Raw genomic sequence first — 13,219 nt, 5'->3', positions numbered from 1 at the left:
TATTGCTAGCACCACCACCAGCAGAATATCGTCTCTCGTAGCAGCAGCTAGGCAAAGTCAATCATTGGGTGGCAAATAAACAAATCATATCAAAATAATAATCTTCTTGTTGCCAATGAAGACTTGGTTTTTGTTGTTTAGCTACAGGAAGGTTTTTTTTTTTCTTTTTTCTTTCTCACACAAGAAAAACAACCAACCAAAACTCTTTCTTCTCTTTCTCTCTCTTTCTTCACTCGAGCATAATAAAACTGGTCTCTTTAAACTAAGCAGAAGGAATAAGTGTTACTAGCAAGTGATGCTGGGAGCACCCACTTCATTTCATAGGGATCTGTGTATGTGTGTGCATATATACTCACAATACAAGTCTTTCGCCTTCTTTCTTTTCTTTTTTTATAAAGAAAATAAGAAAAGAGAAACCACCCCCACCAGCTAGACTTAGCTTTTTCTTAAACCCTATGCTAAACCCAGAATCTAATTTCAAAGTGGATAAGAAGAAAGAGCCCAAAATGGGAACGGTGAGATCAACTTTTTTTTGGTCATTTTCTGAAAACTTGAATGCTAGTAGGTGAATCTAGTGAGCAAATGACCAAGATATAGACGGTGAGGGGATTTGGGAAAAGATTCAGAACTCAGGTAGCCAAAAAAGTTTATTTAATATTCTTTTTATATTTTCATGATATTATATTTACACTACAAAAATATTTTTTTTAATAATCCTTGAGCTGAGACACAAAGAAAAAAAAATAAGAAATAAATAATTGATTTCATTAATAATATAGGATGATAAGAAAAGAAATAAATAATAATAATAATAATAATCAAATTATTAAAACTTTTGATCATCAAAATAAAAATACTTATTTTAAATATCTGACCAACATCTCTCGTTTCTCTTTTCTTATCATATTTTAAATGTTATTAAATCTTATATTTTTTTGTATCTCTCTATATCTTGGAGTATAACGATTGTACATGAAATGTTTTTGAAAAAGAAATATACCCCACAGAAATGGGGTTTATTAATTTAATTTTTGTTTTTACGGTGACAAGGTTGCAAGCAGTGCAGTGGAAGGGGGCCATAGATTTGACGGGCAAGACATATCTGCCCATCCAGTCACTTCATACAGTACACCCATTCTGTGTCACCTGCATTCTGCAAAGTCTAAAGCATCTTCTATTACAAATAAAGCATTTCTGCTATGCATGTATTCATTTAATTTTTTTATAATTTATGTTTGCTCATAAATTTAAACAATAAATTAATAATATTTCGTACAGTACTACTATACTACAATATTCTAGATTTTCTATTAAAAAAGATATTTTAAATTTTAATTTAAGTAAAATTTAAAATTTAAAATATAAACAATGCATTAATTTAAATAAATAAATACGAATAGTATAAATTTAGAGATAAAAGAAAAGATTCTCAAATGAATACTTAAAATAATTAAATTTGATATTAAAAAATATTGTAAAATAAACTCTTGAAAAAAATTAATAAGTTAATTCGGTTTAAAAAATATAAAGATGTTAAATAATAATATTTTTATGTGCCAAAAATAAAAATAAAATACAATAATAAATAATTTCATGTACATAAAGTATCTTTAAAATACAACAAGTAATTTATAATCATTATAATTTAAATTCAGGTTGTCAACGGACAACTTCTTTAATTGTATAAACGCATATATTAATAATGACATTGACATGTGTATTAAATAAATTTAGATCTCTTCAAATGTTCATTACTAGCATGTGAAAATCATCTAACGAAGTAAATACAAAATTTATGATATTTTTCTCTATTATATGTATATAGATACTGTTGATTTTAATTAATTATTTTTATATAATATAACATTAATTGTAATGTTGATTACTAATAATAAATACTGATGCACGTCATGTCAAATAATCAATTGTGATTAAATAAATAAGGAACTGTTCTTTAATACACCTGCATGAAGTGAAATTATTGTCAAGTTATGATCTGGTGAATCTTCACGGGTTCGTGTACTTTCTTGGACAGCTACCATATTTCAAATTAATTGCAACTAGTATATTAACCATTATGTTAAATATTTATTTTTATATAATTAAATTTTATTATAAGTAAATATCTTTGGAAATATAAATTATATTTTAAATATATAATAAATAATCTAAATTAAAATTTGAATTATAATTCAAAAATATTTTAAATTATTGATAATTTATTTTTAAAAAAATATTAAAATTTTATTTGAAATTAAGGTAAAATGAGAATAATTTGATAGAATTGAGATTTTTTTAACTAATTACAAAAGTATTGTACAAAAATTCTTTTACAAAATAAAAGAAATAATATTAAAAATATTTAATTGAAAAATAGGTGTTACTTTAAAATGTGGATGCTAAAACTAATTTCTTTCTGATTTAAATTACAAACTTAGATCATTAAGATGTTAAGAGTGGGAAATGTCAGAACCTCATTCTATAAAATGTCTATTTTTAGCATGTTTGAAAACATATATTCTGCGATAGAAAAAAAATTGATATTTATCATGTGAAAAACCCAAATGTTGGAAGTAATAGTATTTACTTGTATTCTAAATTTCTAATTTGTAAAAGTATAAAAGTAGATTATTATTTTGAATTTTTTACAGCGTAGAGCGAATAAAATTGTAGCTTGCATAGAACGAAAATATATCGGCTGTTTTAAAAATAACGGTCAAAAAGTATTTTTTTTAATCTAGACTATAAATATCTTTTATTAAAAGCAATTTTATTTAAGTTGGTAGAATCACTATATATATGTGTCGAAAAGTATTAATAGCATAATCTTTTCTTTTCATTGCACCTTTAATTAGTGAACCATTTTGTTGCAAATGCTTTTCTTTTTCTTTTCAACTTCCATGAATTGATTTAGTTTTACATTTTGATAATATAATTTTAGATTATCAAAAATAATTAATTAGTTCCTAAGTTATGCTTGAGTAGAAACTCTATATTGAAATATATATCACGTTATGTTAAATTATGTTACCTATAAATCAAATTTTGGTAAGTTTGCTAAAATTTTGTAAAGTGAAATTATGAGACCAAATTATCTTACCGTCGATGAGGACAAAGCGAGGTTTCCTTTGTGGGTTTTCTGATCTGATCTCTGCTGACTTTATGAGTCTGCAGCATGCTCATTCATCCTTCGGTGAGTAACTTGTGTTTTACTGTTAAATATTTCGCATGAAAGTAAAATTAAATTTTATAATTCGGCACCTTCCAAGCACATAAATTCATTGGTATGAGAGTATATAGTAATTAAAGAGTCTAGTTTAAATGCAATCTTTTTGTTTCAATTCTTTTGTCTATCTTGTAATTGACCTTTGGTACTTCTGGTAGCAGTTTAATACTAATATGTTTCTCTTGGCTGGTAAAAAAAAAAAAACAGTTTAGTCTTGAGGTCTTGTTAACTAGTATTTTAAAGGTAATAATTAAAAAATTAAAAAAAATATTTATTATAAAAGTTATAGGAGAGCACAAAAATTATGGAAAACATGTTATGTATTCTAATAAAAAAAATTACTTTAAGTTTTTTAAGAACATTGCTTAATCATTTTTCTAATTTTAAATATTAAAAGTAACTGCATATATTAATCATTTAGATTATTTGTAGAAAGTAACTGAATAGAAAAAGTGATGTAGTTGGATTCAAAATTTTAAGGTCAATTTTTAAAAAAATATTGTATTATAAATACAAATAAATTTAATATTATTAACTAAATTAACTACTAAAATTCTCAATAAATATGTGTGAATTAGTTATAAACAACTTGAATTTATTGTATTTAGAGACGGGAGAAGTGTAAACTAAATCGATAGTCTATAATTTAAGCCTTACATACATAGTTATATTAAATTCTAAAATACAACTATTTTTTTTTTTTGGATAACAAAAAAACGAAACTTTTGTTCACGTGAAAGTGGTAACATATATACATTTACGCACTCAATAGTACATTAACAACCCTTTTGAGTACATGTGATGTAAGATATTCAAATGTATGTTACACATTGTCATTAAATAGTAATAAAGAATATTTTAAGAATTTATGGGAAAAAATGATAAGGCTGAATTAACTAGTTTAATCATGTACGCCTAAAAAAATAGTTTAACCATGTTTACAAAAATAAAATAAAAAACGTATTTTATCTTATAATATATTCTATTAACTAATCACTGATTTGAAATTTAGCAATACTTAGAGCATGTCTGGTTGAGCAATACGTTAAGGAGATCCACGTCCAACCTCACTTTGAAGCCAAAACTTCTTTGGTTTTATTTTAGATTTTCACATGCTTCATTCCTTGATCCATGTTTTTACGTTTAGATGCAGGTTCATACACCCACTTAGTCACCAAAAAGTGATATGTGAAGTACACTGCACCATATTTTTTTTTTTCATTTTATATAATCAAAATTTACTTTGTCTACTCTCATGTCAAAATGCTTCCACCGTATACAATGCATCTAGTAAAAGGATAATAATCAGAAGACTTTATATATTTATATATACACCACTCTATTATGTTTATATGACACAGCTCAAATTCCAATTGACAAAATTTAAATCTATGAAAATAAAACCAACAATAAATTGTTAGTAAATGATTTTTTTATAGTGCATGAGCAATTAAAAATAAAAAATATATTTAAAATTACAGGAAAAATAAAAACACATCAATTTTGTATTTAAATCTCTATAATTCGTAACATAATGCTATATATCTTTTAAAATCAATTATATCAAATCAATAGTTTAACTAGCTAACCGGCTCAACCAATACTCTCTCACTACTTCATTTTAAAAGTTGCATTAATGTTTTCTTAAACAACAATCACAAAATATATTATTATATATCTTGTTGAATATCAATTAGTAGAAATGTTAGTTGAAAAATTTAAACCCATAGTATTTTTCTCTGTCTTCTTTCCTCATCTTTCTCAAATCACTTATCAACTTTATATCTTGGCATCTCTGATTATAAAATGATATATTAACATGTATCCAAACAATTATAAATTATAAAATAAAATATAATTTGATGGCCATTTACTTTTTCCACTGTCTCTTTGTGCATAGTCAACAACTACTTCCAGACAAAAAGAGAAAGTGGGTCTTTGATAAGCTTGAAATAATATTCCAGAAATGATGATCAAAAGGGACCCAAAAACAGACTTTATGACGATAATGCATTTTACTCCTAAAATATTCTCTTATCTTAATTAAACAATTTCTCTTCACATAAATGGTATATCTGGAACGTGGATATCGATCGTTCTTTTAAGGTTGATAATGTTTTCGTAAAAAGTTTAACAGCTGTGTTATTTTACTGCTCCTGGCCGGTGCAGTCATCTTCAATGTTCTAAAGATTTTTTATTAGCTCTTTTGAGTGCGAGGTCACGGATATATTTTATTGAAGGCAATTTGATACAGCAAAATAGTAAAAAATTGTTATTATCTTTCAATGTTCAAGTTTTTTTTTATCAGTATTTAAATTTAATGTGTATTGTGAATTTAACTTTTTTTTAATGTTAATAAGTAAAATATTATGATAGGTATAATAATTTTTTTAAGTAATTATTATAAAAGTGAATAAAATTATCCTAAATAAAATTTTGTAACTGAATATCATTATAGTAAAATTATAATTTTGAAAGGTAAAAAGTTTCTACATTTTTTTTTAAAAGTACGTTATGTTCGTGATTACTTGAAAATATTTCCTCACATGTATAAGGTTTTAAATTGTTATTACAGTTTTGTTATATTCTTTGATATCGTAGCTAGAAAATTATAGATAAATGTAATCAATGTAATCGCATTGTACTCAAGAAACCTCCAAAAAATGTTAATATTTTGACCAAAATCGCAGTCACAGGGAGCTCAAACGAAATCACGCTTGCCTCAATTGTAAAGTTTAAATAATATCAAACCAAGAAAAAACAAGAATGAGTATTTATATAAATCCTGTCAACCATCACACCTTGTATCACATTTGATTACCTAGTGTGTTATTTCAATTAATTTAAGCTGATTTCTCGCATTTGAAGGAGTTCCAACAATACTATATATTAAATATTGATTCCATCTTCTTTTTTTCTTTTTTCTTAACTCTCATGTTAAATATTGATTCCATCTTCTTTTTTATTTTTTTCTTAATTCTCTGGTTCACTAGAGAAAAGACATTATGATTAATCCAAAATTTAATCGAAAGATAAAAAAATTATTTCTGTCAAGGATTAAATTTTGGTAGTATCCGATTTAATCTTGTGAGAGACATGTGACTTATTAAAAATTAATAAATAAATAATTATTATGGATTAAGTTGTAAATCTATTGCAGAATTAAGTGAAACAGATTTTATAAACAACTATTATTTGATGAGAGAAGATGTTATAAAAGGGTTAATACACCTTAACGTGAAATAAGTTCTTCTTTTTGACATTAGAATGTTTTTCAGCCCATTAGAATGGAACAATTGATTCTAACGGGTACATATTTATCTACCAGTAGTATTATAATTTTATCTACCAATAATATTATAATTTTATCAGAATCATTATGTTGTATGTTGTGTGTTGATGTATCACCCAAAGGAGAACATCAATATATATTTATTGTTGTTTGAATATATTATATGTGTAACCTTTTTTTTATATCTCAACATTTATGTGAAATTTTATCATGCAATATTAGTTTCCAACTCACTGAATTCTCATGTTTTGTTTGTAACAATTTTTAATGGCTTAACTTCTTTGGCTGAAATGAGCAAGTCCAATTTCACCTTGATGTTTTGAATCTTAATCTTGATATATTGGAATAGAGGCCCAGCGCTATTATGAATGCTAGTAACACTCAAGAGAAAGTTCATTATAAAGTTTGAGAAAGATCTAACAGACTCAGTCTAATGCTCACGAGAATGATTATCGTAGATAACATTAAGACAATTATCCATGTTGGATAGATTGGCAAGTGCACCAAATTGTTCCAAGTAGTAAAGTAAAATGAAAGTCCGAGTGTCGAGTTCACATGGACTTTGTTTGTACTTAGGTAGGTGAATATATAATTTTCAAGCAATAAATAAATTGGTTTAAAAGGTTTGGAAAAGAATAGTTAAATAATTTGACATAAAATTAAATTAAAATAAACAAGAGAGAAAAACAAACATAAAAGTAAATTAATTAATAAAAACAAAAAAGATGAGAGAAGTCAATATTATTGCAGAAGTTAATTCAGAAGATGAAAATATTAGAAGCTTGGCCTACCAGAGTTACTCTTGATGTAATGTTAATGCTTTTTCTCTATTTATGTTTATTCCAATTTTCACCTCATCTACTCATATACTCTAACCATGATTCGTCAAGTGAAAGAGCTTAATTTATCTATTTTCTCTCCCAAATCCCTTTAAGAGATGAAAACAATTAAATTGCATTAAGAATAAAGATATATAACAGGCTAAATAAAATCAACCTATCCCTAGTGATGAATTATTTAGATATTCTTTCCCAATTCTATTAGAGAATAACACTTCCCAATGCTACTACCGCTAAAACTTACTATGCAAATGGGTGATCAAACCATAAACACATAAATTAAGCACAAAAAAGGATAATGAAAAAGTAATATTCATAAATAGATAGGAAGAGAAATTACATTAAGAGTAGTTGACTGCTAAGCTCCCAAACAAAAGGGGTTTTAGCCTTTCATTATTATGAGAGGTTTTACAATTGCAAGAGGATAATATTTAGAAAATGAGTAATGGAGGGAAGGAATGACTCCTAATGATTACTTCTCCTGCTCCTGACTTTGCCTTCTGTAAGGAATTGTATTCTCTTGAATTTTCTGTGTGTTTTTTCCTTCTTCTCTCTCCTTCTTTTATAGGTGTAGTTCAGCTTGGTTTTCAGACAACCTTCGCTCTAAGCGTGATTGCCACGCTTAGCAAGTATGACAGTAATCTCGCACTTAGTGTGTAACTTGTGCTAAGCGCGTCTTCGCGTTCTAGACTTCTCCATACTTCCTGGCGCTAAGCATGTTTTGCCCGCTAAGCGATTGCATTGCGCTGGGCGCTTGAGATGCGTTGAGCAAGCAACTTCAAATCTTCAATTTAACTTCTTTGGGCTTTACTTTGTTTTTTTGCGCCAATTGTTCACCAAGCACGATAAATTCATAACTTTTAACACTTTCTGCACAAAAACTTAAATGATGTAAAAATTCCAATTATTCACACAAAAAGAAAGACAAATAATCCCAAAATATAGCTATACATAGCAGTTATCAATTCCCAAGACCAAAAATGCTAAAGAATTTATGGGGTCAACAGAAGAGTGCTCCCAAACAGCTGATAAGTCTTTTGCTGGGACATTAATCAGTAGGTTGATCACCATGAAATTTGATGGTTCACGTACTATGCATAAGCATGTCATTGGGATGTCAAACATTGCAGCAAGGCTTAAGACCTTGGGAATGACTGTGAATGAGAACTTCCTGGTACAATTTATTCTTAGCTCATTATCGTACGAGTATGACCCATTTCAAATGAGTTATAATATCATGAAAGATAAATGGAATGTGCATGAGTTGCACAATATGCTTGTTCAGGAGAAAACAAGGCTTAAGAATCAAGGAAGACACTCAGCCCATTATGTAAGCTACCAAGGGAATCAAGGAACTAGAAAGAAATTTTTAAAGAAACATGTAAGGGCAAAGGGCTATTAAAGATCAATGAGGCATCAATGCAAATCTAGAAGGAAGCATCAAAGAGCAATAATTGCCACTTCTGTGGGAAAGCTAGACATTTCCAAAAGGACTGCCCAAAATGTAAGGCTTGTTTCGAAAAGAAAGGTGAGCTTAATGCTTATGTATGCTTTGAATCAAAGTTAACTAAAGTTCCCCATAATACATGGTGAATTGATTCTAGATGTACAACTCATGCTTCTAATACGATGCAATGACTTCTTACAATCCAAACCATAAGCCCAAATGAGAAGTTCGTCTTCATAGGGAATAGAGTGAAAGCTCTAGTTGAAGCAGTCAGGATTTATTGTTTAATCCTTGACACTGGACATTATTCAGATTTAGTGGACACTTTTTTTTTATTTTGGTAATGGATGTTTCATTTTATTTAAACATAATCATCATATTGGTACTAGTATTCTTTGTGATGGTTTATATAAATTGAATTTAAATGGTTTGTATCCTGAAACGATTTTGGCATAAACGTTTGGGTTACATTTCTAGAGAAAGAATGAAAAGATTAATAAAAAATAAAAGTCTTCCAAATCTAGATTTTATTGATCTGAATATTTGTGTGGATTGTATTAAAGAAAAACAAACTATACACACAAAGAAAAGTGCTACAAGAAACACTGAGCTTCTTGACTTGTGTATACTGACATTTGTGGTTTTTGATTTTAATTATTTTGGAAAGGAAATGTACTTTATCACCTTCATTGATGACTATTCACATTACGGTTATGTATGCTTACTGCATGAGAAATCTCAAACAATAGATGTCTTATAAATTTATTTGAATGAAGTAGAAATGTAATTAGATAGAAAAGAGCAAGTTGTCAAGTCTAATAGAGGTGAAGAGTACTATGGAAGGTATGATGAAACAGGGTAACACTTAGGCCCATTTGCTAAACTCCTTCAGAAACATGATATTTGTGCACAATACACAGTGTCAAGTACACTGCAACAAAATGATATATCAGAAAGACGTAACAGAACATTAATGGATATGGTTAAAAGTATGTTAAGTAACTCTAATTTACCTATGTCTTTGTGGATGTATGCATTGAAAATTGTCATGTATTTGTTGAACAGAGTTCCTAGTAAGTTTGTTCCAAAGATACCTTTTGAATTGTGGACTAATAGGACACTTAGGATAAGGAACTTGGATGTTTGAGGTTGCCAAATAGAAATAAGGATTTATAATCCACAAGAAAATAAATTGGATTCAAGAACAATAATATTTCATTGGTTATCTAGAAAAATCAAAAGGGTATAGGTTTACTGTCCTAATCATAGTATGAGAAAAGTTGAAACTAGAAATGAAAGGTTCATTGAAAATGGTGAAATTAGTGGAAGTACAGCTCCACAAAATATGGAAATTAAATAAATTAGAGTGCAAGTTCCTTTGACTTGTGTCTTTAGCAGTAAAATGTTCCTCTAGATGTTGTTTCAAACAACAATGAAGAAGAGCAACACAAAATGAACCCATGATTCTAAATGAACCTGTGTAGAAGAACCACAAGAAGGAGCATTAAGAAGGTCTCAAAGAGAAAGAAAACCAACTATTTTGAATTATTATGTGTTATACCTACATGAAATAGAAACTGACTTGAGCATTATTGTTGATGATCTAAATCCGTGTTCACAAGCCGTAAGTTATGATAATTTTGATAAGTGGTAGGAAGCCACGAAAGAAGAGTTAAAATTCATGGAACATAATGGTGTTTGAGACCTTGTAAGATTGCCAGAAGGTTGCAAGAGAGTTGGTTGTAAGTAGGTCTTTAAGACTAAACGTGACTCACATACAAACCTTGAACATTACAAGGCTAGACTTGTTGCTAAGGGTTTTACTTAGAGAGATGGTGTTGATTATAAAGAGACATTTTCACTAATCTCATGAAAGGATTCCTTCATGATTATCATAGTACTGGTAGCCCATTATGACTTGGAGCTACATCAAATGGATGTAAACACCCCCCTTTTCTTAATGGAGATTTAGAGGAAAATGTTTAATGGACCAATCAATGGGGTTTTTACTTAAAGTAAAGGAACATATGGTGTGAAAATTAAAGAAATCAATATACAGACTTAAGCAAGCTTTCCGCTAATGGTATTTGAAGTTTAATGATACCATTGTTTCCTTTGGATTTAAGGAAAACATTATTGATCGATGTACATATTTGAAGGTCAGTTGGAGTAAGGTTATATTTTTTATTATGTATGTTGATGATATCTTGTTTGCAACTAATAATCTTGGCCTTCTTCATAAGACTAAGAAGTTTTTCTCTAGTAATTTTGAAATGAAGGATATGGGTGAGGCAAGCTATGTGATAGGAATAGAAATATTCTAAAATAGATTACAAGGATTGTTAGGCTTGTCCCAAAAGACATATATCAATAAAGTACTAGAGAGGTTCAGGATGAAAAATTTCCCAACATCACTTGTTCTAATTCAGAAAGGAGATAATTTTAGTCTTGCACAATGTCCTAAGAATGATATGGAACAAAAATAAATGAAAGCAATTCCATATGCATTTGTTGTTGGGAGTATTATGTATGCTTATATCTATATTCGACCAGACATAAGCTTTACAGATGGACTGTTAGGAAGATATCAAAGTAATCCAGGAATGAAACATTGGAAAGTTGCAAGGAAGGTTTTGAGATACTTATATGGAATAAAGGATCACATGCTTACATATAGGAGGTCTGGTCACCTTGAAGTGATTGGGTATCCAGACTTAGACTTAGCTAGATGCGTCCAAATTCGCCCTTGTCTATCTATTTCTTTTAGCTAGAGGAGCAATATCGTGGAAGAGTGCAAAACAATTTGTTGTTGCTTCATCCACTATGAAACCTGAATTTGTAGCATGTTTTGAGGCTATAATTCAAGCTAATTGGTTACGAAACTTTATTTCGGGACTTGGAATTATTAATAGTATTGTCAGACTGCTGAAAATGTATTGTGATAACTTCACAACAATGTTTTTCTCTAAGAATGACAAATACTCTAATGGTGCTAAACATATGAAATTGAAGTACTTTGTCTTGAAAGAAGAAGTTCGGAAATAAAGAGTGTCAATAGAACATAATAGCACAAATCTCATGATAGTTGACCCTTTGACAAAAGGATTACCACTCATGACAGTTATTAAGCATGGTGAAAATATGAGCATTATTGTTATTAAGGATTGTTGAGTGTAATGTTTACTTTTGTTCTGGATTGTTGACACTTTGAGCTCATTTATGATATGTTTATTATTACTTGTTCTCTATGTTTGCATGCATGCTTGTATTAGAGTAATATAAACAGGTACCATCTTAAATTAAGACATTATGTTGGACCATTATGTATTTCTAATTATGTTCATATTAAAGAAAAGCCTAATTTGTAGTACATGGAAGAGATTGTGTCAATTAAGTGATGTAAAATTGTCATGACTCATATTAGTACCTATTCTTAATTATGAAATTATAATGTGCCCAATGTATGAAATGATGTAGTCATTTCGGTGCATATTACGCAAGTTTAATTAATTAATTTATTTGTCCATGATGTTAAGTAATGTCACGTGTGCCAAGTGAAAGAATGTAAGATTTAATGTCTCATGTGAGAGGCATGTAACTTATTAAGGACTAAAAAATAAATAACTAATTGTTATGGACTAAGTTATAAATAGTTCATGGGCTTAAGTGGAGCAGTTTCTAAAGATAACTACTATTTGATGAGAGTAATGGTTTAAAAGGGATTAATATCTTTTAACGTGAAATAAGGTCTTTTTCTTGACAATAGAGTATTCTCTCAACCTTATCCATCATCATGAAAGATAGAGAGAAACACAAGAAGAATTAAAGAAAGAGAAATCTTATTTCTTCCTTTCAATGAAATCAAAGTGCATCAAAGAGTGTATCATTATGGAGAAAGGTACACATTATTTATCTACTAATTGTGAGAATCATTGATTTCAAGATCTTGTTTGATTTTCTATTAGTCTTAAATATGTTTTTGGTCCTTGATATATATCCGTTTTTGACATTTGGTTCCTAATATATTTATTCTTCGAATCAGGTCCTTAATATCTTAAAAGTTTTATTCAAGGTCCCTGTCGTAAATCAGAATTCGTTAACTGCTTACGTGGTCGTTAACTGGACACGTTGACATGCGACATGTGATGCCACGTGTGGTGCACGTGCTTTCATGGAAAAAATTTATTAATTTTATTTGGTATCATTTGACTGGGCCTATGACTTTCTTTGTCTTTGACGCAAGTATGGTTGTGGAGCTCATGATGGAATATTGAAACGGCAATTTCACGGAAGAGAATGTGGTTCGTGAAGCTGCATCGGAGCTAGAGAGTGTCGAGAAACTCATCAAGTTGTTGTCTCAAACCCAATAACAATTCCAAACAACATCTAATTCAACCTCAAACTCAAAGTCTTCC

Source organism: Glycine max, chromosome 14, assembly GCF_000004515.6.
Source record: "Glycine max cultivar Williams 82 chromosome 14, Glycine_max_v4.0, whole genome shotgun sequence".
NCBI classification, from domain to species: Eukaryota; Viridiplantae; Streptophyta; class Magnoliopsida; order Fabales; family Fabaceae; genus Glycine; species Glycine max.
This window is presented reverse-complemented; position numbering follows the sequence as displayed.